This window comes from Boleophthalmus pectinirostris, unplaced genomic scaffold, assembly GCF_026225935.1.
Source record: "Boleophthalmus pectinirostris isolate CB_2022bp ecotype Guang Dong unplaced genomic scaffold, ASM2622593v1 HiC_scaffold_6, whole genome shotgun sequence".
Lineage (NCBI taxonomy): Eukaryota > Metazoa > Chordata > Actinopteri > Gobiiformes > Gobiidae > Boleophthalmus > Boleophthalmus pectinirostris.
In genome coordinates, this window is record NW_026571447.1 from 31,816,046 (window position 1) to 31,842,508 (window position 26,463).

The following is a 26,463-nucleotide window of genomic DNA, read 5'->3' on the forward strand; positions in this document are numbered from 1 at the left end:
CTCTGAAATTCTGCTCCCCGGCTGCAGAGGGTCGGCCCACACACTGACACTGACAAACCGCTGTAAGAATACATCAGAGAGGTGAATGCAGAAGAGCAAACTCCGACCCAAAGTCACAGACACCTGCAAAGTTTGGAGCACAGAGAGAGGAGCTCCTATAGTCTGACACATTCAGCCCGTTTGACATTTACTGGTTAGAGAGATACACTGTAAAATAAATCTGTTGGTTGCATTTACTTATTTTCATTCTATTTATGTTGCTTAAGGTTGTTTTTGTTTGTTTATTTCACTTAGGTTGATTTGTTAGAGTAGTAGTGTTAAAGTATTACTGGTATCAAGCAAGTAAATGTTTGTTGTTGTTTTTTTCATATTGTAAGCAGCATCAGCCATCAGTAAAGTGTGAAAAGTAGATTTAAAAAGTGACTCCAGTGGCAGATAAATTAGTCTGAAAAAATATACTGAAATTAAAGTAGGGCAAGAAGACCAAAAAAAAAGAAAAAAAAAGAAGAAGAATTATGTTTTTCATTTTAATGTGATTTTCTTTTATATTAAAAAAATAATAATAATGAATTGTCATTTAACACAAAAAAATCAAAAAATTTTTTCCCCCTCCAAATTCTGAATTCAGATGCTACATCACTGTTCCCCAAGCTTTTTTTCTGGAGACCCATATTTTAAAAGACACAAACCTTCGCAACCCAAGTCAATACATGTTATTCGTAAATCACAAAATAAAGGTGGATTTGACCATTATTGAACTTTAATGAGGATATTTTATTGCTGAATGAGTGATTGTGTTTTAAAAGTTTTAAACAATGAAAAACAGTCATTGAAGCAGCAATAAAAGGATCCATGAGTTGCTTATTTGGACATTAAATGTAGCCCATTTCTTTTTCTTTTCAATATTTAACTGAACCAACAATATTGGATCAAACCAATCAATAAAATAATTACAAAAAGATTAGAAATGATACAAAACATGTCTTAACATTTCAACATTTCTAATGAGATCAGTGGGTCTGTCAGTGTTTTTGTAGTGCGCTTCAGTCTGGGGCTGCAGGAGGAGAGAGCAGCAGCAGATCAGGCGTATCAGCAGAACTGTATATCACAGACCTACATGCAGATTGTGAAAGGCGACCCAAAAAAAATTTCTTGTGACCCACCTGAGGGTCACGACCCAGTCTTTGGGAAACAATGTGCTGGCTCAGGGATGTCAAACTCAAATTCACAGAGGCCAAAATTAAAAACTGTGACTAAGTCGTGGGCCAAACTATATATTTATTTAGTTTTCTCTTATATGAGATATGTAATGTTAAACCTTTTTTTAATAAATAAATGTTTAATAAAAAATTGTGCTTAAACATTGAATCCAGAACAAGCAGAATATAAAATAATAACACAATTTTAAATAAATAATGTCTCTATAGTCTATCTGTAGCCAGTGGGCAGCTCTAATACATATTTGATATGATCTTGCGGGCCAAATATAATTATATCGTGAGCCAAATTTGGCCCCTGAGCCTGAGTTTGACATGTCTGTGCTCGAGGATCGGCTGTAAACTTCTCAACAGGGCCAAGCTCTTCATTGACCATTAGAAATAACTGAATTTCAGACTGTAATTTAATTAATTAAACAGTAAAAACTCACAAAAAATATAATATACAAAGTAATTATATCCAGCTCAAATCAGCATGACTGTTTTAATGTGAAGTCATAATAACTGTACTGAAACCAGTCCAGAGGTATTCCTAACTCAGATAATAAAGTCCTACTAACTTAATAAATCTAATTCGTCACATCAAGATTATTCCTGAAGTTTTGTTTTTACAGTAATTCTCCCACGAGTTTTACAGTGCGCTTTGACATTTATTGGTTGGAGACGTCCTGAGTGACGGAGGATCTACAGGAGGTGGTGGAGGTGGTGGAGGTGTGGGGGGGTCAGTAGTATTTGTGGTATGTGGTGTTCCTCCGGTCCCAGTGCGAGCCGAGCATTCTCCAGTGAGCTGTGTGTTCTGAATGCTGCAGCCCTGCACAGCTGTCAGAGCCCACGGGGGGTGGACGACCCGCCCCTGGGCTCCCGGACTCTAAAAAACACTGACTGTGCTATTACTTCTGTTTATACTAATATGTTTATACCAATATGCAGCTTTTGAATAGTTTTGACATAATATTTTAGGGTCGGAGTGTTTAGTGGAGACTGCAAAAAAAAAAAAAAAAAAAAATGAAATGGTTTTCTTTTACTCATACTCATCTTAGTTTGAGGTGTACGTCTATTTAATGGACCTGTAACACTGAATTTGTTTCTTATATAAAGCAAAAGTATGTATTAATTGGGTAAGAATGTTATATTAGTGCATTTATTTTAACTTTGAATCAAAATGCTGTGAAAAATGTTACCATATTTTCCACACTATAGGGCGCACTCATAAAAAAAAAAAAATAAAAAACTTAATTTAAAAAGTTAATTATTATTATTATTATTATTATTATTAATAATAATAATAATAAGAATACTAATAATATAAAAACTAACAGCTGGTAGCTTTAAGAAAACAGTTTTTTTTTTTTTTTGTTCTGACTTATTTTGGATTATAAAAGCTTTATTTGTACATAAAATGACTTGAATCTAACCCCACTGACAAATAATGATTCTTGAAATAAGACACGACAAATTAAGAAATGTCAGAAACAACTTAACAAAAGGTCAACCCAGTAAATCAACTGAAACAGAAAGAAAAAAGTAATAATAATTCAGAATTCATCAAGTAATTTTAAATATAATTGACTGTACATCAGCTGAACAAAGTGAGTGAAATATAAGACTAGAGTTGGACAAGATGATTTGAATGTTTAACTCATAACTACATACAAGTTTTAAGTAAAGTTATTAATGAAAAGAATTGACTTTTTCAGTTTAAGTGCAGTATTATGCAGACATATTTGTAGAGGAGGGTCAGTACAGTGAGACTTTCACATAGATGGAGTTAAAATGATTAAGTGAGATTCAGGAGCTGGACCACACCTCAACCTCCACTCCAGTCGACCACATCTTATCTCAACCACACCTTCAATTACCCAGAAGCCCTATTTATACGGCCCATCCCAACACCGTTCGCGTCATCGCTCTCGACCACCTCCCTCCTGTGTCTTTTGCCCAACCTTCAGTCCGAACACGTCATTTTGGAGGAGAGGGTTTCCGATTCAGCAGGGTGACCATTTTGGATTTTGGATGGAGATTGTTCCCTGACCATGGATCTATTAAATAACTGGATAGGGTGTTGCTGCTTGTAGCTGCCTCTAGTTGATGTAGTGACACTCAGTGGAACTACAGCGGAAAAAATCCCATGGGCCAAGAGAAGATTTTTCTCATAGATCACAATGTAATCACAAACGCCTCGTGTTCGACTGACAGGGCACCTACAGCTTTCAAAAATGTCGGATTTCATGGCGATTTTTACCTATTTTAGATAATATTTAAACATTTTCTCAGCTCAAAATCCTTCAGTTATGTTGAAAAACGCTTTATGATCGTTACGTTCTGCTCCTCTCGCTCTGATTGGTCAAAGCGATCACGTGATACACGAGCCCTCGCTCTGTGCGTGTGTTCACGTGCATTGGCGTGTGCCCGCGGGAGAAAAGAGCATTACTGCGCATGCTCGGTCGGCCCACAGTCACCGGAAGTACCTCGCTGAGCTAAAGGCAAATCTGGGATCATGCGCCATTGAGCTCAGCCCAATGACTTGAATTTTAGGACCCCGGGGCTTGACCCTGACCCTGTGTCTCCCCCCAAACCATCACATCATCCACCGTCCATAAACATCTTGATCGTATTCCATTGTTGTGGCATGGTCCTTGCTGCTGATTTGCATTTTACAACTCCAACACCTTCAAGGTTTAATTTAAGTCTGTATCATCAATGCAATAAAATTATTTAAGTTATTCAGGTTACAGTGATATGTGATAGTGATATCTTTTACTGCAAAATAAAACATTTCTATACTCATTTGGGCCAATTCAGCAGGAAGCCTTGGTTATAAAAGCTTTAATTTGTTTAGTTAGTTCATAAATACATAAAAATGACTTGAATCTTACCCCACTGACAAACAACGATTCTTGAAATAAGAGATGACAAAGTTAGAAATGTCAGAAACAACTTAACAAAAGGTCAACCCAGTAAATCAACTGAAACAGAAAGAAAAAAGTTTTAATAATTCAGAATTCATCAAGTAATTTTAAATATAACTGAACGTATTAAGCATTTTAATAAAACTACAGATTTATGAGTACATTAGCTCTGGATCAGTGAGTAAAATATAAGACTAGAGTCGGACAAGATGAGTTGAATGTTTAACTCAAAACTACATAAAAGTTTTAAGTAAAATGATTTAATGAAACGAATTGACTTTTTCAGTTTAAGTGCAATATTTTTCTTCTGACAGACAATTCGGTTGAATATGTTGAGGTTTGGCAGAAAATCACTGAACCAACTCAATAATTCAGACACATAAATTATACATAATAAATCCAGTAAAAAGTACTCTATATTCAATTTGTTTTAACTTCTACACATATTTTTTTTTACAGTGTATGTGTGTTTGAGCCCCAAAGACTTAAACACTTCCATTTCCAATTCAGATGTTTTGATTTTGTCAGCGGGTGGGGCGATAAATTCTCACTATGACAGGACCATAGATCACTTGTCAGCCGCATTGAAAAGAGATTTTTGGTGTAATTTCCGAGCGAATAAAACAGCTTTCTGCTTGGCCAAAAAGTCGAAACTCCTAAAAATTTAACGCACTTTCACTCCCTTGACGTCCCATTAACTTTGCTTGTCCTTGTAGACTGACAAATACAACTCAATACGGGGGCTATACGAGTGAATTCCACACAGGATCAGACCTGCTTTTTATGCTCTGCTGATTCTCACTGAAAGTTAAACCTGCGAGTGGGGCAGAGACCAGGGAGTCTGCACTACAAAAACAAATAAATGAGTTTAAATGGTTTGCTTTTAGAATACTCATCTTAGTTTGAGATGTACGTCTATTTAATGGACCTGCAACACTGAATTTGCGCATACATTAGTGTATTTATTTTAACTTTGAACCAAAATGCTGTGAAAAAAGTTAATTAAAGGTGTATTACGTAACTTTTTGGTTGGCAGTTCGTCGCTTGCTTGTTTTTATGGATATGTTTATAGCTCTGTCTGGAATGTTTCACAGTATGACAGCTCTACTTTACATTTATTCAGTTACAGGTGGTTTTATAGCACAGGTGTTCTTTGAGCAAGGTTGCCTCTCCACAGATCTGACCTGTAACTTGGTCTGGTTTGGTCTCCATGAAGATAGAAAGGTTTAATGCCATACTATGAAACATCCAAGACAAAGCAAGAACGAGAAAAGTATTTGGCGGATACTCCACCAGAAAAGTTACACAATGCACCTTTAGGGCCTGTTTACACGAGAATGCTTGTGGGTAAAAAAAACGACACAATATTTGATCAGAAGTGCCTTTTGTTTACACAGTGATGGTGTTTTTGGGGCTTAAAAATGCAAAAATCTGAAACCACCCTCCAGAGTGAAAAGTTGAATACGCTCCACGGTAGCGTTTTCGTCTACACTGCCCAAGACGCAAAACTCTGGTCAGATCTGCTCACGTCGCTTACGCATTTACGTCACATACATCACCACCGAGCCGTCTGGCACGCATACCTAATCGAATTCCACATACTTTTGCGTCACCGTATGCACGCTGATTTCCTCCCGAAAACGCTCGTCTAAAAAGTGAAGACTCGACGCCACTTTTGCATCTTCTGTTCAGACCAATTTTAAGAAGAAAGATTTAAATATTTAGTCTTGGCTTCTTTTTGTGGGTTGCCAAAGTCAACCAATTGCACCATGATTTGGCAGATTTTAAGCCAGATGCCCTGCCATAACAAATGCTTTGAATAGGCAGGTTTGAAAAGGGACCTTAATAGTTCATTCTGTAGGTAAAACTTTCTATTTTCATGGACACCAAACCAGACCAAGTCACAGGTCAGATCTGTGGAGAGGCGACCCCGTTCACAGAACACCTTCAAAGCATTTTGGAGCTATAAAACCACCTGTAATTGAATCTCATACTGTGAAACATCCCAGACAAAGCAATAACATCTTCATGGAGAAAAGCATTTGATGGACCCTCCACCAGGAAAGACAATGCACCTTTAATCTGGGTCTAATACAAATGTTTCCAAACTTTTTTCACCAAGTTTCACCGCATATTGAGGATTTGCGTGTGATGTGGCAGTCACGTGATTTAATGTTTTGGCGGCCATACTGGAGGTCAAGATTGGGGTTGATCCGGATGATGTTATTCAGTTACAATATAATCAGGGCGACTTTAAACAATGCAGACAACAGAAAATTGTCCCAAATCGCCAGCTTGTTAGATCAGCTGTCATTAGAAAAGTATAAAGCTCAAGTCGTCCTCCTGGGTTGTGGAATAGATCCCTATCTAATTCGGATGGAGCGCTTTGTCAGTTTAATCAATGCTCGCTCTGTGCCCAACATTTAGTATCTGTTTTTACATGTTAGATCTTCTTTCATACGAAATAAACGAACATTTTGCTTTGTGTTTCACTGGCAATGTGGTGTATTTGAATACTGATGGGACATAATCTGGTGAAGGTAAATTATAATTCTTCATACCTACGAGAAAAAAATACTTTTGGTACCTATCATTTCATTTACTGTAAATCCCTTATTCGTTTGTGTGGAGGTGTTTCCCTCACCAGAAATGAAATGTTGACCCCACAGACGATTGTACTCTTTTTATGTTCACTCTCCACCTTTGTCTGCGATCTTTATCAGCTGGGATCCGATAGAAAGATACTTTGGCCTCCTTCTTTAGCAGATTGACTCCTTCCAGAACACCCAATAGCAACACAGGACAAAACCACTGTTATTCAATTCAAATGTTACCACACACAAATACTACATGTTGGTCCAGATGGATAGTTTGACCTCCAATATTGCAGCATAAACACCAGGTCACGTGGTTTTGTGACGTAGACGCAATAAACATATTTGTAGAGGAGGGTCAGTACCGTGAGACTTAAAATGAGAGTTAAAATGATTAACTGAGATTCAGGAGCCGGACAACGCCTCAACTTCCACTCCAGCTCAACCACGCCTTCAATTACCCAGAAGCCCTATTTATATGGCCTATCCCAACACCATCTTCTGCCCATCCTTCAGTCTAAAGATGTAATTTTCAAAGAGGGAGGGTTTCCGATTCATCTGGGTGACCATTTTGGATTGGAGATTGTAACCCCACTCTGAGTCTCCCCCCCCCCAAGCCATCACATCATCCACCGTCATTAAACATCTTTATCGTATTCCATTGTTGTGGCGTGGTCTTTGCTGGTGAATTGCATTGTACAGAGCCAACACCTTCAAGGCTTAATTTAAGTCTGTATTACAATGCAATAAAATTATTTAAGTTATTCAGGTTACAGTGTTAGGTGATAGTGATATCTTTTACTGCAAAATAAAACATTTCTATACTCATTTTGGCCAATTCAGCAGGAAGCCTGAGGGCCGATAAAAATGTGTCTGTGAGCTGGATTTGGCCCCCGAGCCATAGTTTGGACACCCCTGGTCTAACATGATGAATATTCAGGATTCAACTCACTATGCAGTGTTTCTGGAGATGTTATTGTTTTGTCTGGAATGTTTCACAGTATGGTATTAAACCTTTCTATCATCATGGAGACCAAACCAGACCAAGTTGTAGGTCAGATCTGTGGAGAGGTGACCCCGCTCAACAGTATCATAGTACTCGTACACCGGTCTTGGTCTCGAGACAGGCTTTGAGACGTTTTTTTTACAGTCTTGGTCCCGTCTTGGACTTGGCCATGTTTGGATTTGGTCTTGTCTCAGTCTTGAAGGCGCTTGGACTCGATCTTGTCTCAGTCTTGAAGGTACTGGGACTGGGTCTTGTCTCAGTCTTGAAGGCATTTGGACTCAGTCTTGTCTCAGTCTTGAAGGTACTTGGACTGGGTCTTGTCTCAGTCTTGAAGGCGCTTGGACTCGCTCTTGTCTCAGTCTTGAAGGCGCTTGGACTCAATCTTGTCTCAGTCTTGAAGGTACTTGGACTGGGTCTTGTCTTGATCTTGAAGATGCTTGGACTCAGTCTTGTCTCAATCTTGAAGATGCTTGGACTCAGTCTTGTCTCAATCTTGAAGGCACTTGGACTCGATCTTGTCTCAGTCTTGAAGGTGCTTGAAGTCGGTCTTGAAGGCGCTTGGACTCGGTCTTGTCTTGATTTTGAAGATGCTTGGACTCAGTCTTGTCTCAATCTTGAAGATGCTTGGACTCAGTCTTGTCTCAATCTTGAAGATGCTTGGACTCAGTCTTGTCTCAATCTTGAAGGCGCTTGGACTCGGTCTTGTCTCGGTCTCCAGGTCTGACACTTGATAAAATGGAGATAGATTTATAAAAAGACAAATATGTGCCAAAATAACCGTAAAAGACAAATAAATCTCAAAAATTACAAAGATGGTAGATTTGGTCTCGATGGGCCGTGGTCTCGGTCTTGTCTCAGTCTTGGCCTTTGAAAGTCTCGGTCTTGTCTTGGTCTCAAGGTCTGACACTCGACGAGTAATAAAATGAAGATAGATTTCTAAAAACAATTATATTTATGTGCCAAAATTTAAAAAAAATTATACAAAGATGGTCTTGATTTGGTGTTGATGGGCCATGGTCTCGGTCTCGTCTCGGTCTCGGCCTTTAAAAATCTCGGTCTTGTCTCGATCTCGACCCTCAGAGATCTTGGTCATGTCCTGATCTTAGAACCCTGCGGTCTTGGTCTCGATTAGTTTGGTCTTCTTGACTACAACACTACCGCTCACAGAAGAATAACCTGTTAAACCACCTGTAATTGAATATATGTAAGGCAGAGCTGTTTAATGCCACACTGAGGAACATTCTAGACAGAGCGATGACATATCCATAGAAATAAGCAGGTGACGGACCCCCATTCGTGAAGTTATGCAGTGCACCTTTAACTGTGTTTTAGTAACATGATTAGTCTAAGCTGTCACTTTAACCCAATCTTGGTGTTATTTTTACAGTGTCTAGGCTCAAATATCAACAAACGTTTTCTTTCTTGTTTAAAACGGGCGTAAATATGATATAGGCCTGGGCGTTAAAAGTATTTACAAAAGCCGAGAGCTACAAAATGCAAGGACACAATGGTTGAACAGGGTCATGATTTCTGCAGGGGGATTTGCTGTTGCCCGGACAACGCACAAAGCAATGCTGGTTGGACAATGTTCGGGGAAAAAAAAAGAGAAAGAAAAAGCTTTAGAGAGGAGGAAAATACCCTGGTAATATCTGGTACGATTACAAAATGCGCTCGAAACTGCTTAGAGAATAACCAGTATTCCCAAACGGGGTTAGAAGTGTAATTTGAGTTTCACACCTGCTTTGAATGACGGCACCGTTTTTGGAAGCGATCTCGGTTCTATAAATCACAGCGTATTGTGATGTGGCAAAGGAGTGAAAGGACGGGGAAATGTATGGGAAAAAGTGAGTGAATGCAAGTTAAACATTAAACCAAAAGGAGGCGGTTTGGTTCGGTGCGGAGGTGAGGAGTGCTGAGAAAATGTTAATGAAATGCAGTGAGAGTGAGGCTTTGTAAACACCAGGGAGTTAACAAGAGAAGGACTGAAGGTGGATTTTAAGAAGAACGATTTAAATATTTAGTCTTTTCCCAGCTGGTCGCTTTTTGTGAGTTGCCAAAGAGAATCAGTTGCAATATGCTTTGGCAGATTTTAAGACAGATGTCCTACCATAACAATTGTCTTGCTCAAGAACATAAGTGCTGGTGATGAGTAAGATTTGAACAGGGACTTTCAGAGTTAACTCTCCAAGATTTACTTCTGAAAAGAGATCAAATTTGCCTTCAGTGCTTAAAGACGCACTGTGTAACTACCTAGTGCCTCCGCTCAATTTCATTTCTCTCCAGCGTCTACGCAGCAAAAAGTAGAGTGTTAAAATCGACTCTCACAGAATCAACTTTAACATTTTCTCAGCGTTTATATGAGTCCAATCTGTTCTAGAGTTAATTTAACATTTTTGGAAATGTTAATTAAGTAACACTGGACCAAAGTTCCTGTTTAACCCCGAAGTCCAGAGTTATATTAACGTTTTAAGAGTAAACAGACAACACTTTGTAGAGTTATCCTGATTTAGCTAAACAACACACAGAGGTGTTTTATTTTATTTTTACTTTATCTGAGTTAATTTAAGATTAAATTGTGTACAAAACTGGTTCAAACTGGTCTTCTCTCACAAGAGTTTGAAGTGGTGAATGGGAGGAGCCAAATTAAACACTAAGAGAAGTTGAATTAACAGTAAGGGAAGTTAAATTAACACTAGAGGAAGTTGAATTAACACTAGAGGAAGTTGAATTAACACTAGAGGAAGTTGAATTAACACTAGAGGAAGCTGAATTAACACTAAGAGAAGTTGAATTGACACTAGAGGAAGTTGAATTAACACTAAGAGAAGTTGAATTGACACTAGAGGAAGTTGAATTAACACTAAGAGAAGTTGAATTAACACTAAGAGAAGTTGAATTGACACTAGAGGAAGTTGAATTAACACTAGAGGAAGTTGAATTAACACTAGAGGAAGTTGAATTAACACTAGAGGAAGTTGAATTAACACTAAGAGAAGTTGAATTAACACTAGAGGAAGTTGAATTAACACTAGAGGAAGTTAAATTAACACTAGAGGAAGTTGAATTAACACTAGAGGAAGTTAAATTAACACTAGAGGAAGTTGAATTAACACTAGAGGAAGTTAAATTAACACTAGAGGAAGTTGAATTAACACTAGAGGAAGTTGAATTAACACTAAGAGAAGTTGAATTAACACTAGAGGAAGTTGAATTAACACTAAGAGAAGTTGAATTGACACTAGAGGAAGTTGAATTAACACTAGAGGAAGTTAAATTAACACTAGAGGAAGTTAAATTAACACTAGAGGAAGTTGAATTAACACTAGAGGAAGTTGAATTAACACTAGAGGAAGTTAAATTAACCTCAACCACATCAACTGTCAAATAAACCCAACTCAAACCCCCATTTAACTTTCAAATAGTTAAAATAACATAACACTTAAAAGAGTTAAAAACAACTCTGAAATATTTTACCCTAAAACTTTAACCCTGCAGTTTTTGCTGTGTAGGTCAGGAATCGGAATACACTAGATGGTTTGAAAGAACCCCGGAAGTTGTAGACTGTGCACTGGCCAATCAGTGAAGAGCCTGCCAGCCATGACGTTAAACTCAAGCGCCGGTCTGGGTCCCTTTTGTGGAACAGCACGACAGTAAACAAAGCAGTCAAGATGGATGTGGACGAAGACAGACATTCTGTGTTGGCAACAATTCCCAAGGATTTAAAGTTGGAAAAAAGAGAATGTTTGGTGAAATTTATCAAGTGGAAAGACCACAGACCGTATATATGAGTGGACATAGCTAACTCCTCCCTCTGTAAATGCTGCTGTGAGCCTCATCATTTTGGTCTTAAAATGTTTGTATTAACCCGCTTTATGTGATCCTGAATTTTATTTTATTTTTTTGCTGTTTTTGTCCATAGACATAGAACATAAAGCCTGGCTCCAGATTCTCTCCTATAACCGTGAGCATCGCGAGCCTCATTTGAGTGGTGCTGAACATTATGGGTGACGTCACACTCACTTAGTCCACTTCATTATACAGTCTATGGGAAAAAACATTATTGCCCTTCTTCCTACAGGATTTGGGAAAAGCTGAATAAACCAGTTAGCTCTGTTAGCGGCGCATTACATATGTCACGGCCAAATAGCAGCGATCGGTTAAATAAAAAAGTACCCGCCTACCGTCGAGTGAACAAACCATAATGCTGCGAGGTCAGACGGTTTCTACAAAGTCTAAATGCTCGACATGTAATCTGTGAACATCTGTAGCATTTAAACTGCACAAATCACTCTGTCTCTGCTAATATCTACATCATGAAATCGATTTTTTATTTTAATTGTAGAATCAGTCTGAGTTAACATGTTACTTGTGTTTTATTCATGATCATACCGTTAGTTTTGCTCCGCTTTTTTATTGGTTAAATAAAAAAAGTACCTACCTACAGTCAAGTGAATGAATCCTAATGCTGCGAGGTCAGATGATTTCCACGAAGAAACCGACTGATGAATGAGCCTTTTGTTTTACAGTAACAATAGCCAGTAAACATCGGGAACTACATATCCCATGATTCATTTCAGCACGGACAACATGAAGAAATATGTTTTTTACTTGAATTCTTAGGATTATGACGGAAATGATTCACACCAGAACCAATCAAGGTATTGGTAACACTTTATAATAACTACACCTTATTTAGCCTTAATAAAGCATGAACAAAGACTTAATTAATAATGATTCATGCTTAGTAACTACTTAATTACTACCTGAATTAGCACTTAACTTGCACTTAATTCACCTGTGCTGTAAATAGTTACTCAATACTTCTTAATTACTCATGAACTAACTATTTTCATGTTTACAAATGCATATTTAAGTTCACATTTGAGCATTTGTTAATGATCAGTAAGCTATGAGTGAATGATTTACTAATAATGCAATGATAATTCAGGCAGCTGTTATCTGTTAGTTAAGTCTTTCTGAGAGTTTTTCTAAAGTGAAGACTAATTATGTTTATTAAGCATTTGTTAAGGTTGGTCAAATTCCAGAGAAACAATAATGCATTACTAGTAAATCATTCTCTCATGGCTTACTAATCATTAATAAATGCTCAAATTTGTACTTAAATATACATTTACAAATGCACACACAAAAGGTTAGTTCATGAGTAATTAAGTAAGAAACACTTATGAGTAACTATTTCCAGCACAGGCGAATTAAGTGCAACTTAAGTGCTAATTCAGGTAGTAATTAAGTAGTTACTAAGTGTGAATCATTATTAATTAAGTCTTTGTTCATGCTTTATTAAGGCTAAATAAGGTGTATTATAAAGTGTTACCAAGGTATTTTAAAAGTAAAAAAGTGTCCTATCTACAATAATATTAGCCTCTCCAAAATATCGTAATAAATATCGTGATAATATCGTATCGAGAGATTTGGATATCGTTACATCCCCACTACGTGACTTTTCTGTTGGATTGAAGGGTCTGCAACCTGTTCGTCTTCATGGAAATGTTATTGCTTTGCTTAGGTATGTGATTAAACTCATTCAGTTACAAGTGTTTTTATTGGTAAAACCTTAAAATTATTCTGTGATAAGTTTAACGCCATGCCGTGGAACATTCCAGGTAAAGCAGTGACATTTCTATCGAGACAACAAGCGAAAGTTTTTACAGCAGAGTTAAATGTCATCTATTCTGCTCTTCCTTTCCACTTCCACGCAGTTTCAAATGACTACAAGTGCTTTTTAAAATAACAGAGGATTTGAAATCGAAGTTCTGGTGCGAGGAAAAATTCTCAGCTTTTCTGTTTTTCAAAGGTGGGGCTGGTTTCTTAATGACCTTTATTGTAACTGTCTGCTGATTGAGTGCCAGCTAAAGTTACCCTCCTCCCTGTCGGCCGGGCAAGTACAGACACATCCGAGCGCACACTCGACCCGGCAGCGTTCGTGCACACACAGCACACTTCACTTCACTGTATTTAAGCTTTCACATAGGACACCGTTTAAACCGCTTTTTAAACACATTTCTGAGATGTCGAATGAAGTTTTTTTTTGCAGCTTGTCAGGTCCACTGCTCGACTTGAGTGCAAATTTGTGCTGAAGCCTTCAATCAGAGACTCATTACAGTCCAGGGTCATAATAGCAGACTGTAGCACCAGGAACACTCTGTAATAAAGTTTGCTTAAAAGATAAACTGCAAGACAAGGAATGAGCTATGGCCGAATACTAAAAGCTAAACTCCAGATTGTAGCTGAAGAATATATAAATTTAACACTGGTACATTGTGTAACTTTCCTGCTGGTGTGTCTACCACTTTTTGTCTCCGTGGAGGTGTTATTGCTGTGAATGTTCCACAGTGTGAGATTAAACCACAGACTGAAATGAAATGAAGTCAAATGAAGCCCACGTGGTTAGCAGCTGAAGGAGCGGATTTGGAGCTGACTTCCATATAGGCTCCATTCGCGCTTACATCATAAACCGGGAAGACGTTTGGAAACATGGAATGACAGCTTCTGGTGTAGTTCCCGACACTGGGCTCGCCGACCGACTGTGATCAAACCCACTGAAGTAAATGTGATCAGCGGTAAAATGAAGACTGCCTATATATGTGCCATTTGGAATCATCTTGAAATCGGTGCACTCGTCTCTTCTAATAGCGTATACCCAGTGCGCTCAGAGTTGTATGTCAGTGGAGAAATGATGAAAACTGAGGTATGGTTGGAACGCTATAATGACATAGAGTTAAAGAAAACTGGGCCTGCGAATTTGTAATTGCATCTTTTCAAACGTCTTCCTGGTTTGTGACGAAAGTGTGAATAGACTCTTTTAGGAATAGGAATTTATTTATGGAAAAAAAAAAGCAAAATAACATCATGGATCATATAGACCTGGTTAATATGAACAAATATCCATTCATTTTCTTCCGCTTATCCAGAGCCAGGTCGCGGGGGCAGCAGGTGTTCCCAGGCCAGTCGAGAGACACAGTCCCTCCACTGTGTCCTGGGTCTTCCCCCGGTCTACTTCCGGTGGGAAATGCCCGCAACACCTCCCAGGAGGCATCCGGAACAGATGCCCGAACCTCCTCAGCTGCTCCTCTCGACGTGGAGAAGCAGCGGCTCTACTCCGAGCTCCTCCCCTGTGACTGAGCTCCTCACCCTATCTCTAAGGGAGCGCCCAGCCACCCTGCGGAGGAAACTCATTTCAACGGCTTGTATCTACGATCTCGTCCTTTCGGTCATTACCCAGAGCTCATGACCATAGGTGAGAGTCGGAACGTAAATTGACCGTAAATCGAGAACTTCGCCTTTCTGCTCAACTTCCTCTTCACCACAACGGTCCCATACAGCGACCGCATCACTGCAAACGCTGCACCGATCCACCTGTCAATCTCACGCTCCATCCTCCCCTTCACAAGTGAGGGGCAATGGGGAGGACTGGAGGAGTTCAAGTAATATGAACATTTTAAGACCAAAATGACGAGGCTCACTGCAGCAGTTACATTGAGAGGAAATCAACTGGAGACAGCGTCAGTGGAGCAGGAAGTGCCCCCATGAACACTTCCTGTTTTGAACACGGTGACTAGCGGGTTAGCTATGTCCATTTCAGTCTATGGATTAAACTTATCTACTGTATCTCCATGAAGTGTAGAGGCGCCACCAAGCCAAGCTGCAGGTCAGATCTGTGGAGAGGAGACCCTGCTCACTGTAAGGAGTTTTTAAGTAACACAAACATATGCAATTGAATAAATGTGAAAGAGGTTTAATGTCATACTGTGGGACATTCAAGGCATAAGCAATAACATCGCCATGGAGACAAGAAAATAGCAGACGCCCACCAAAAACGTTACAGAGTGCACCAGTTAAAACTCAAATAGTTGGGGGCAGCGGGCAGTTTCTTTGTAGGTTTAATTATATGGCATTTATAATAACAGCAGTGACATTTTGCTATGCTATTGTTCCATAAAGAGTATCACTCTGGTACACTGCAGAATGCTAAAAAGAAGTCGAATCTACAGGCCAAGGTCCTTTTGTCCACTTGAGAGCAGATAAGAAGAGTCAAGAAATTATTATTATTGTTATATTAAGTACTTTTCCAGTGATAAAGAACTTGGAATATAAATATATAAAGTTAGTAGTAAAGCATTTCTTTAATATGTCACAGTGGGATTTCACAAATAACATCAATATTGTACAGAGAGGAGCAGTGTTTCGAAGGTTACTTTTAAAATGTATTCCCCTATAGATTACAGATTACACACCCCAAAATGTAGTTTGTAACATAATCCATTAAATTACTTAAAGTGAGTAACGTAATCTGAATACTTTGGATTACTTGATTTGCTGTAGAGAAGCAAAGACAAGGAAATCTTCACATAAGATGTTTTATCTGCTAAAAGAAAATGACAAGCCCAGACTTTACTTAACCAAATTAAAAATATTATTGATAGAAGAGGAGGAGACACGGTCCACACAGCATGATTTAGTCCTGTTAAATCCTGTTTAGACCTGGTTTAGACCTGGTTTAGACCTGGTTTAATCTTGGTTTAGTCCTGGTTTAATCCTGGTTTAGTCCTCGTTTAGACCTAGTTTAGACCTGGTTTTAGACCTGGTTTAGACCTGGTTTAGTCTTGGTTTAGTCTTGGTTTAGTCCTGGTTTAGACCTAGTTTAGACCTGGTTTTAGACCTGGTTTAGACTTGGTTTAGACCTGGTTTGGACCTGGTTTTAGTCCTGGTTTAGTCCTGGTTAGACCTTGTTTAGACCTGTTTTTAGACCAGGTCTAGAATTGGTTTGGACCTGGGTTGAGACCTGGTTTGGACCTGATTTAGTATCCGGCAATGACAACATGGAAAAAAAAAAAAAAGTGAATAGCCCAAAATGTGAAAACAGGAAAATACTGCTGTGTAATCCGGTTATTTCAACAAAGTAACTGTAATCCAATTACCACTCATTGAAACAGTAACTGTAACTGAATACAGTTCCGGTAAATGTAATCCGTTACTCCCCAACACTGGAGAGGAGATTACAGTGTCTTAATATACTGTAGTCTTCTGACAGTTTATCTCCTCTTCCACTATTCAGTCTCTTTTGTAAACTTCTATCTTACCCAAATATCATTTAAAGAGCTCATGTGATGCTATTTTCTGATCTCTGTTATGTTGTTTCGTCATTACAAACAAAGCTGGAGTATCCTCTGCCATCACATGAAGTGCTCCACTGTGTTTTTAAACTCCGTACTCCCTTCACTAGAATTATTCGGAGAATTTCAGCCCCAAAATCATTAATTTCTAGGGTTGTAATGATATCCAAGTCTCACATTACGATATTTATTGCGATATTTTGTGGAGGTTTACAAACAAAACTGTTAATATGCTACTTTTTCCTCTTAAAACGCCTTGACAAGACTTAAAAGTGTTTAGAACTGTTATTTCTTCATGTAGTCTACACTAAAATGGAGCAAAGGATCATGGTTTATGTAGTTCTCTCTGTTCTTATTTAGCCATCGCTGCACCATAACTCTTAATTTAATCAAAGAGACTTGTAATTCGATATATTATGATGGTCCACGATATTATTGCAAGAACTTTGACGATACGATATCACGATATTTTGGTTATTTTTACATCCCTATTCATTTCTACTAAAGAAAAAGGTCTTAAAACTACCGCTTCATAACATTACAAGGGGGAACTGAGCATTTTGAGCTTTGCAGATGTCGACAGACTAATAATAAAGTGTTACTCAAACGTGTGAACGAAACAACACACAAATCCAGGTCTGTTTTTGATGAGGAAACAACATTCTAAAATGGCTTAAAGTTCACAAGACTAAACTTTGAGTAAAATAGGCCCTTTAAACTGCGTCAAATTATGCACAGTTCTCACACTTTGCTTAATCTTTGCTTAGTTAAGAGTCAATTTTATCCACTTTTTGATCCTCCCTTGGGTAATTTCTTATTAATAACTTCTGTAGTCATTTTTTTAGGTGAGGTAATCATTAAGCCAGTTTTCTCTTTAAGTGGTACTTGGTATGAAAAGCTTGAGAACTGCTGCTGTGCCATTTTAAAAAGGTGCATCTGAAACCCATAAATAAAGTAATTTGAGGGGAAAACCGGGATATTTTTTTTTACAGCGCCCTACAGAAAGAGTTAATAGGCTAAGTATGCAGTATCATATGCCATAGCCTATTATTCCCCAAATCTCATTTTTCCTGTAACAACACAACTCTCCAAAGATTTCACATTGGATTTCACTCTAGTGTTGTTAAGGTCATAAGTCCCGCCTCTGCCGCGCTCTGATTGGCCCGTGAGCTCCTGGCATATATAATCAGACACCTTGCTCGCGGCTGTGATTGGCTGCAGCCGGTGCAGTTATGTAAATGAGCACCTGGTGGCGCCTCGCTGCTCGCCTGGCCACGGCGAGTCTGGTGAAGGCAACGCGGCTTGAGAGAGGGTCCGCGGAGAGAGACCCGACAGGACGCGTGATTACAAGAAATTACAACGTTATTAGAGATAACCTTTGTCAATTTTTAACTGGTGAAACCTCAGAACGGCTGCGGTCTAAGCGTGCGTAAAAGTCGTCTCCAAATCCAGCGTAAATCTATTTTGCTGAGACTTTTGGTGGTCCACATTGACGCGAACTACAACCAAGAACCACGCTTTGGATTTAACATTTGTGGACTTTTATTTTCAACATTTCTTAATTACTTGACAACGAGTTTTTCTAAAAGTTGGGACCGCTCTTGTAAACCTACCCTCCGGACTTCGTGTTTTCGGTAAGTGGTTCACAGGCTTGTTTCTAAACTCCAGTGTTGGTAATCTGTCAGCGCATGTGTCCCCGGCTGTCTGCGTGTATGTTGCGGTGTTTTCCTCCCCTCTTTGCGGCTTGGCGTCTCCGTGTCTCGGCGTGGAGGGATCCATGGAAGTCTGGACGCTGGCCACAGGGTGTTGGAAGCGCACACGGGGAGGTGTAACGTTGCGCTGGGCTTTATGTGCGCCTGTGGGGCAGATGCTATTGTGGTATTTGGTAACATAGCCATGCCATTCTATGTACTGACTAGACTCAACTATCACACTAGAAAATGTTTGGCTTTTTAAGTTTCTCCAAGATGAGGAATTAATTAACCAGTAATCGCTTAATTTAATTAGCAGTAAAACAACATATCAACTCAACAATGGGTCTTAAGAAGGCGTGAAATTGGACTAAACCAGGTCTAAACTTGGTCTAAATTAGGATTAGTACAATTGAGGACTAAACAACAACAGAATAGACTCAACCAAGTAGCCTAAAGCAAGATTTGACGTAAATTACTGTATAACTAAACCAGAACTAATTCCAGGCTGTTTCAGGATCAAACAAGTCTATAATGTGACCAAACCAGAACTAAACCATGTCTAAAGGTGGGCTAGTAGGTTACAGGAGAACTAAACATGAATAGAACTGACTCACGCCTATCCAAGTTGCATAATAACAGGACTTAACCAGGACTAATTTGGCAGGAGAAACTAAGACAAAGACCTACAAACTTAAAACATAACCACGTCTATAACAGGACTGAGCCAGGACTAAATTAGGTCTAGACAATAGTATAAATAAGGACTAAACATAGCCTACATACAAATAACTTTCAATTCAAATGTGGATAAGAGCTCATCTGCAGTGATCTAAGGTATCATTAGAAGAATCACAACAGTTATAGGGTGCGTTCACAGTTGCTTGCACACCTCAAATTGGGACTAAACTGGAACTAAATCTGAACTAAACCAAACCAGGACCAGAATTAGTTCAAAAGCAAGTCTACATCAGGTCTAAAGTGGAGTCAAACCAGAACCAAACGGGTTAAAACCACAGGTCTAGACTTAATATAAATTGTTTCGTTCACTTTAAGGTCTTAAAAACACTCTGAGGTTGTGTCCCGGGCGCTCTGCCAAAACATTGTCTTCGGTATTTATTTAAAATAGTAATGTTCCTTCATTTATACTATGTCTTCCTGGTTTCATTCACACAAAATCCACCGAGTTTCCACTTGCCCCATAGTTTATTATTCTTCACAACTCATTCACAAACCAGGAACACAAACCCCAAAAGTTAAACAAACATAAGTCTTCCTCTTTTGGGAATGTCAGGCTCTTGAAGTGCAGCTGGGAGATGGTAAAGCTGGACGATTTCTGCAAAATATCAAATTTGTGTTTCAATAATAGGATTTTGTTCAACGTTCACATTTTAAACGCATCTAGGAGAATTAGGAACTGGCAAACTAATACAAGAAACACATTTCAGAACATGTTTGAATAGATCTGAACAACAGACTTAGCAGATTTTATGCAGATTAGAGGTTTAATTGTGTGGTAGGATTGCCAAAAGTATCGAAAATCAGAGACTAATCAATACTATAACTAGTATCGAAACTAGATACTCATTTAAGCAGGCATTAATACAAAAAAATTCATATTTATATGACAAAAATGAACCTTTCCTGACTAGATTTAGAAGGATCTTAACAATTTAATGTTGAAAATGACATTCTGTTGTCCAAATAAAGAGTTGTTTTTATCATCACTGTGGTTTTGGAATCGGTATTGAGTATCGAGTCTGTTCCTTAGCGTCAAAATCGATAAATTTCAGTACCGTGACAACACCGTTTGTGGAGTAAATTATGGTGCTTCAGAAACCGCAGCCTTTGTTCAGTTCTGTTGAGATTAATCTTGCAGTCCTTGGAGATGGATAAACAGTTTTGTAGTAACAAGTTTTGGAGTTTTTTAGGCTCCAGGTGCGGGCAATCACAGAGAGCATTAACCCCGCGACCTCACAGTGCTACAGGTGACCTCGGGTTTGAACATCAGCCCCGCAACCCCCCTCACCTCTGCCCCCGAACGAGGTGCTTCTCTTTGGGGAGCGATCAGTCACAGCAACCAGCCTAAACTACAGCGATGCCTGGTCAAAGACGTTCAAAACATGGCAGGGAAAAGTGAAAGTTGGTTATAAATGGTTGACATAGTTTATGAAGGTTGAAAGACCAAAGGAAGGACGGCAACACTGCAAAAAAGGCTGATCCAGATTGGCTGAAATGACTTGAATACATGATAGAAAATGGATTTTGAGTAGTGTGGACTAGTTTAAAGTTTAGTGAGAATGTTCAGGTTTTTACTGCAGTTATCCACTAGTAAGTTTAACTTTTTTTTACTTATGTACTGTATATAGGTAGTCAGGTCATTTCTCTCCAGCGACTAGGTCAGGAATCGGAATACATTAGACGGTTTGCAAGGACCCGAAAGTTGTAGAAAGTGCACCGGCCAATCAGCGAAAAGTTGTAATGACATGACGTCAGCACAACAGTAAACAAAGCGATCGAGATGGATGTAGACGAAGCCAGACATTCTGTGTTGGCAACGATTCCCGAGATCGAGGATTTAAAGACGGAACAAAGAGAATGTTTGGTGAATTTTATCAAGGGGAAAGCTATTATTGCCCTTCTTCCTACGGGATTTGGAGCATTACATACGTCTCGAACAAAGCGCAGCGATTTGTTAAATAAAAAAAGTACCCGCCTACTGTCGAGCGAATGAATCCTAATGCTGCGAGGTCAGACGGTTTCCACAAAGTGAAACCGGTTGATGAATCAGCCCAGTATAAAGGTGCATTGTGAGTGTTTGTCAGATGTTTTTCCTCCATGGAGATGTTATTGCTCCGTCTGGAATGTTTCACAGTATGGGGTTCCGCATTTCTATCTTCATGGAGACCAAACCAGACCAAGTTACAGGTCAGATATGTGGAGAGGCGACCTCGCTCACAGTCAGAATGTCTGTTTTTCCAAGGTATTTTTGAGATATAAAACCATCTGTAGTTGAATAAATGTAAAGTAGAGCTGTTTAATGTCACACTGTGGAACATTCCAGGCAGAGCAATGAAAGATCCATAGAAACAAGCTAAAACAAGGACCCCTCACTGAAAAGTTACAAGATGCACCTTTAAATGTTATTAATTTAGTTGAGTAATACTTCAGTTGCACAGTTGTGTGTCACTGAAAAACAAAATTCTGTTCAAGGTCTCAATCTGAAATCCAAACACGGTCCACAGTTTTGCTTATTTAACATCAGTTGACGTGTTCGGTGGAATTATCTTCATTCATTGGCCTATAATTTTAAGAATAACATGTATTGTAACCATTCAGACACATCTTGAAACATGCCAAACAAGCCATTAGACCTATTCTCTTTAAATTATCCTCAAAACATTCAGCATTTTAACTCATACAGATAGTACTTTTTTGCAGTGCAAGATCGAGAATTCGTTGCATAAGCTTCAGAGACGCTTTCTGAACACCAAAAATCCAATACAAGGACATCGCTCTTGTAAAACTCGATGTGTATCTGTGTCCTGTATACATGAAAAACATAGGCCCCGCTGGAGCACTTAACAATGGCGTTTAGAGGCTGTGCGGGGCTGTGGCGGATCACCTTCCCACCACATGAAAGCACAGGCAGAGCTTGGCAGTCCACGCGAGGTGCTGCTTTGTTAAACCTGTGGGGACAGAGGAGGGAAGGATTGCGCTCGACTAAACAAATTCTTGGTCGAATAAAGACATGTTGTGCCAGTCGATTAACCGGATGGGGCAAAAGCTCTCAAAACTATTTATCTGAACCAAACTGTGCTCATAAAACTAAACAGTGTGGGAGTATTTATTAGGGATGCACCAATTCGATGCTGGTATTGAGTTTTGCATGATAATAGTTCAGCTGATATCCTGGTTGTGGTTTTAGCTGGGTGTAATGTTACTATTTACTAGAAATGTAACGATATCCAAATCTCTCTGTACGATATTATCACGATATGCATCTCACGGTACGATATTTATTGCGATATTTTGGAGAGGCTGATATAACTGTAGATAAGATGCTTTTTTGCTTTTAAAATACCCTGACAAGATTTTAGGGTGAATTATTACTGTAAAAATCCCAAGAATTCAAGTAAAAAACGTATAACTTCATGTCGTCTGCGCTGAAATGAATCATGGGATATGTAGTTCTTGATGTTTATTGGCTATTGCTACTATAAAACCATACATTTAAGCAAAGGAACCTGTAATTTGATATATTGTGACGCCCCACGGTATTATTGTGTGACTTTTGACGATGCCATATCACGATAGTTAGGTTATTGTTACATCCTTACTATTTACAGGCTGATTTTGTCTCATAATATTTGTACTCATTAGTCATTTGAAGAATAAATGACAGTTGCATAACACAAGTGGACCTCTTATGTGATAAATCAATTGTGCTTTAAGGAAATAGGTGCCATTTTCCTAGCCTGATTCATCAGCGTCTGACCTCGCAGCATTAGACTTTGTTCGCTCGATGATAGGCTGGTACTTTTTTTTTATTTAACCAATCGCTGCTATTTGGTCATGACGTATGCAATAAGCCGCTAAAGGGGCTAACTGGTATAATAAGCTTTTCCCAAATCCCATCTAAAATTCACCAAACATTCTCTTTGTTCCAGCTTTAAATCCTCGATCTCGGGAATTGTTGCCAACTCAGAATGTTTGGCTCTTCGCTGATTGGCTGGTGCCCGGATTTGCACTTCTGGGCTTCTTGCAAACAATGTAGTGTATTCCGCTTCCTGACCTAGTCGCTGGAAAGAAATGAAATTGAGCGGAGGCACTAGGTGGCGCCAACCTGGCTACTATTTTCCATCTTTACACTGGTACCGTTAATATCGCATATCGGTGGATACTTAAAGTCAAAATATCAATATTGGTATTGGACCCGAACAAGCTGTATCCCTACTATTTACACATATAAAAGAAGTAGAACTTGTATAACAACAATGTATTTATATAAAGCACCTTGAATCATGCCTTTTAACATATAAATTAAATAAAATACAAAGTCTTCAGCTAACTCTCTCACTTTTCCTGTCTGCTGTTGTTCCATATACGTTTTTCTAATCTAGATATAAATAAAATGATTACCGTAGTTGCCTATGAAAATTCTGGTTGACTAAAGCGCCATTGACCGACTAAAGGACTGAAGGACTACATCTCTAGAGGTTGGACAAAGTATATGGGCTTGGCTTGGCTGTCTCCGCTCTGTGCCAATGATAGAGGCAATAAAAGATGTCTCCTTGCCCCTCCTCCTCCTGTGGCCTCTTATGCAAAGTCTCTGAAGCCTGAAGTGAAAAGCAGTCCGGATGTACAGGTCTGTTGTTAAATGGTGTAATGGACTTTTTAGTGCCAAATTCGCCCCCTGAGAGTTGTTCAGTTTTGCTTGCATGATGGAGTTGGTTGGTCTTATATTTTTTGGAGTATAGTTGAAGATTTGCGCTGGAGTGAGTGTTGTACAGTGAGTTAAAGGTCTTATATTACACATAATTGACTCTTGTGAGCTTTAAGGCATGTTGTTAACTCACCAAAAACATACCTGGAGTTGTGTTTTGTTTCATCACATCTTTGAATAATCCTGTGTTATTAGTCTGTTCCACCTCGTGACATCATTTAGCTGTAGTTTTCAAGTTAACAGCTCCTTTTACCTTTAGTTCAGTGGAGAAAGATTAGGACAGTGGGTGAAGTAAGAAAGAAGAAAGTTTTAAGTGAAAATAGCTTGGATACGAAAAATCTCAACCCACTTACAAACTAAACAAAATTATTCATGACTTTTGTTATCATAACTTTTTCATGGATGCAATTTTGAGGACAATCTACCACTCAAAAGTAGGAGTGTAATGATATCCAAGTCTCATGATACAATATCGTCACAGTATGAACCTCACAGTAAGATATTTATTGCGATATCGTGGGAAAGCTCACGATATGGTGGAAATTAGGGATGTAACAATATCCAAATCTCTCGGCACGATATTTTCACGATATACATTTCACGGTACGATATTTATTGCGATATTTTTCCCTCTTAAAATGCCTTGACAAAACTTAATCCAAAGAACTAAGACTTAAAAGTGTTTGGAACTGTTATTTCTTCATGTAGTCTACACTGAAATCTATGTAGTTCCCGCTAGGGATGTAACAATAACCAAACTATTGGGATATTGTATCGTCAACTTTATCACAATAATATCATGGACCATCACAAGTCTCTTTGCTCAAATGAAGAGTTATGGTGCAGCTATAGCTAAAGAAAGGTAGAGGGAACTACATAGACCATGATCCTTTGCTCCATTTCAGTGCAGACTACATGAAGAAATAACAGTTCTAAACACTTTTAAGTCTTAGTTCTTTGGATTAAGTCTTGTCAAGGCATTTTAAGAGAAAAAAGTCGCATATTAACAGTTTTGTTTGTAAGCCTCCACAAAATATCGCAACAAATATTGTACCGTGAGATGTATATCGTGAAAATATTGTACCGAGAGATTTAGATATTGTTACATCCCTAATCATGAGCCTCCCCACCATATTGTGAGCTTTCCCACGATATCACAGTAAATATCGTACTGTGAAGTTCATACTGTGACGATATCGTATCGTGAGACTTGGATATCGTAACACCCCTAGTTCCCTCTGTCTTTTTTTAATCTATTGCTGCACCATAACTCTTAATTTAAGCAAAGAGACTTGTAATTCGATATATTGTGATGGTCCACGATATTACTGTGAGAACTTTGACGATACGATGTCACGATATTTCGGTTATTGTTACATCCCGTCTAAATATGCAGGGTTTTTGCGTTAAACGTGTGAATTGAACAAAACACAACTCCAGATAATGTATGTTTGTGATGAGAAAACAACAAAATTAGTGTAGTATGTGCCCTTCTGTGTTCAGTAAAGCTGCAAAATGAATCACAATCGGATCTAAATCACAATTTGAATGGACGCAATTAGCAAATCAAAAAGTCTGCAATTTTAGAAGTAGCATAATTTTCTTATTCTGCATACGAAACCGCTAACCCTGCAGTTTAAATCTTTACAAATCTGCTCTGAAACGTGATTCTTGTGTTAGTTTGTTTGTTCATATTCCCGTCTTTTTTTCTCAGCTGTTCTGGACGTGTTTAAAATGTGAACTTTGAACCGAATCCTATCATTTAAAACATAAATCACTTTTAGATATAGTTTTTCCCAATTCGCTCGGCTCCAGTTCAAATCCCGCACAGTCACACGCTGCTCTTGTTTACGGCAAAATTAATCACAGCGGAATCAAAATTGCAATCCGTCATCATCAGTTATTAATATGTCCGAAAGGCTGCAATTATTGTGGTCGGCTCGTGTTGTGCAATAGGTCAAACATTTACCTCAGAACCACAGGGTATCCGGTTCAAATTAAGCCCATGTATTGTTGATGTTGGGGTTATCAAATCAAAATTGCAATTTGAACAGTTGCACAAGGCTGTTATTATTTAGGTAATATATTATCCTTCGCAGAAAAAAGAAGAGAATATTTGCTCTTTTTATGTATGAAATCTACAAGCCCTGTACTTAAGAGCAAGGGAATTGGCGAGTTTTAGCTGACGTCATTGTTATTAAAAACCCGCGTTGCATGCTGGGAAATATTTTGGTCGGAGGCAAGAAACACGATAGCGGTCAAACACAGTGCGTAACCTCGCGTATTTCTCCCCGATAATGGTAAATTCCTGCTGCATTAAAATGTCTTTTTCGTATTCTGAGTGAAAAGAACCGCTAACGGCGAATTAAACGGCTTTCAAACATCCGCAGAGCAAACGTAGAAGATCCTAACAAACCGTGGACTCCAACAAGTTCAACAACACATCGAGACTCTTGGAGGTTTTCA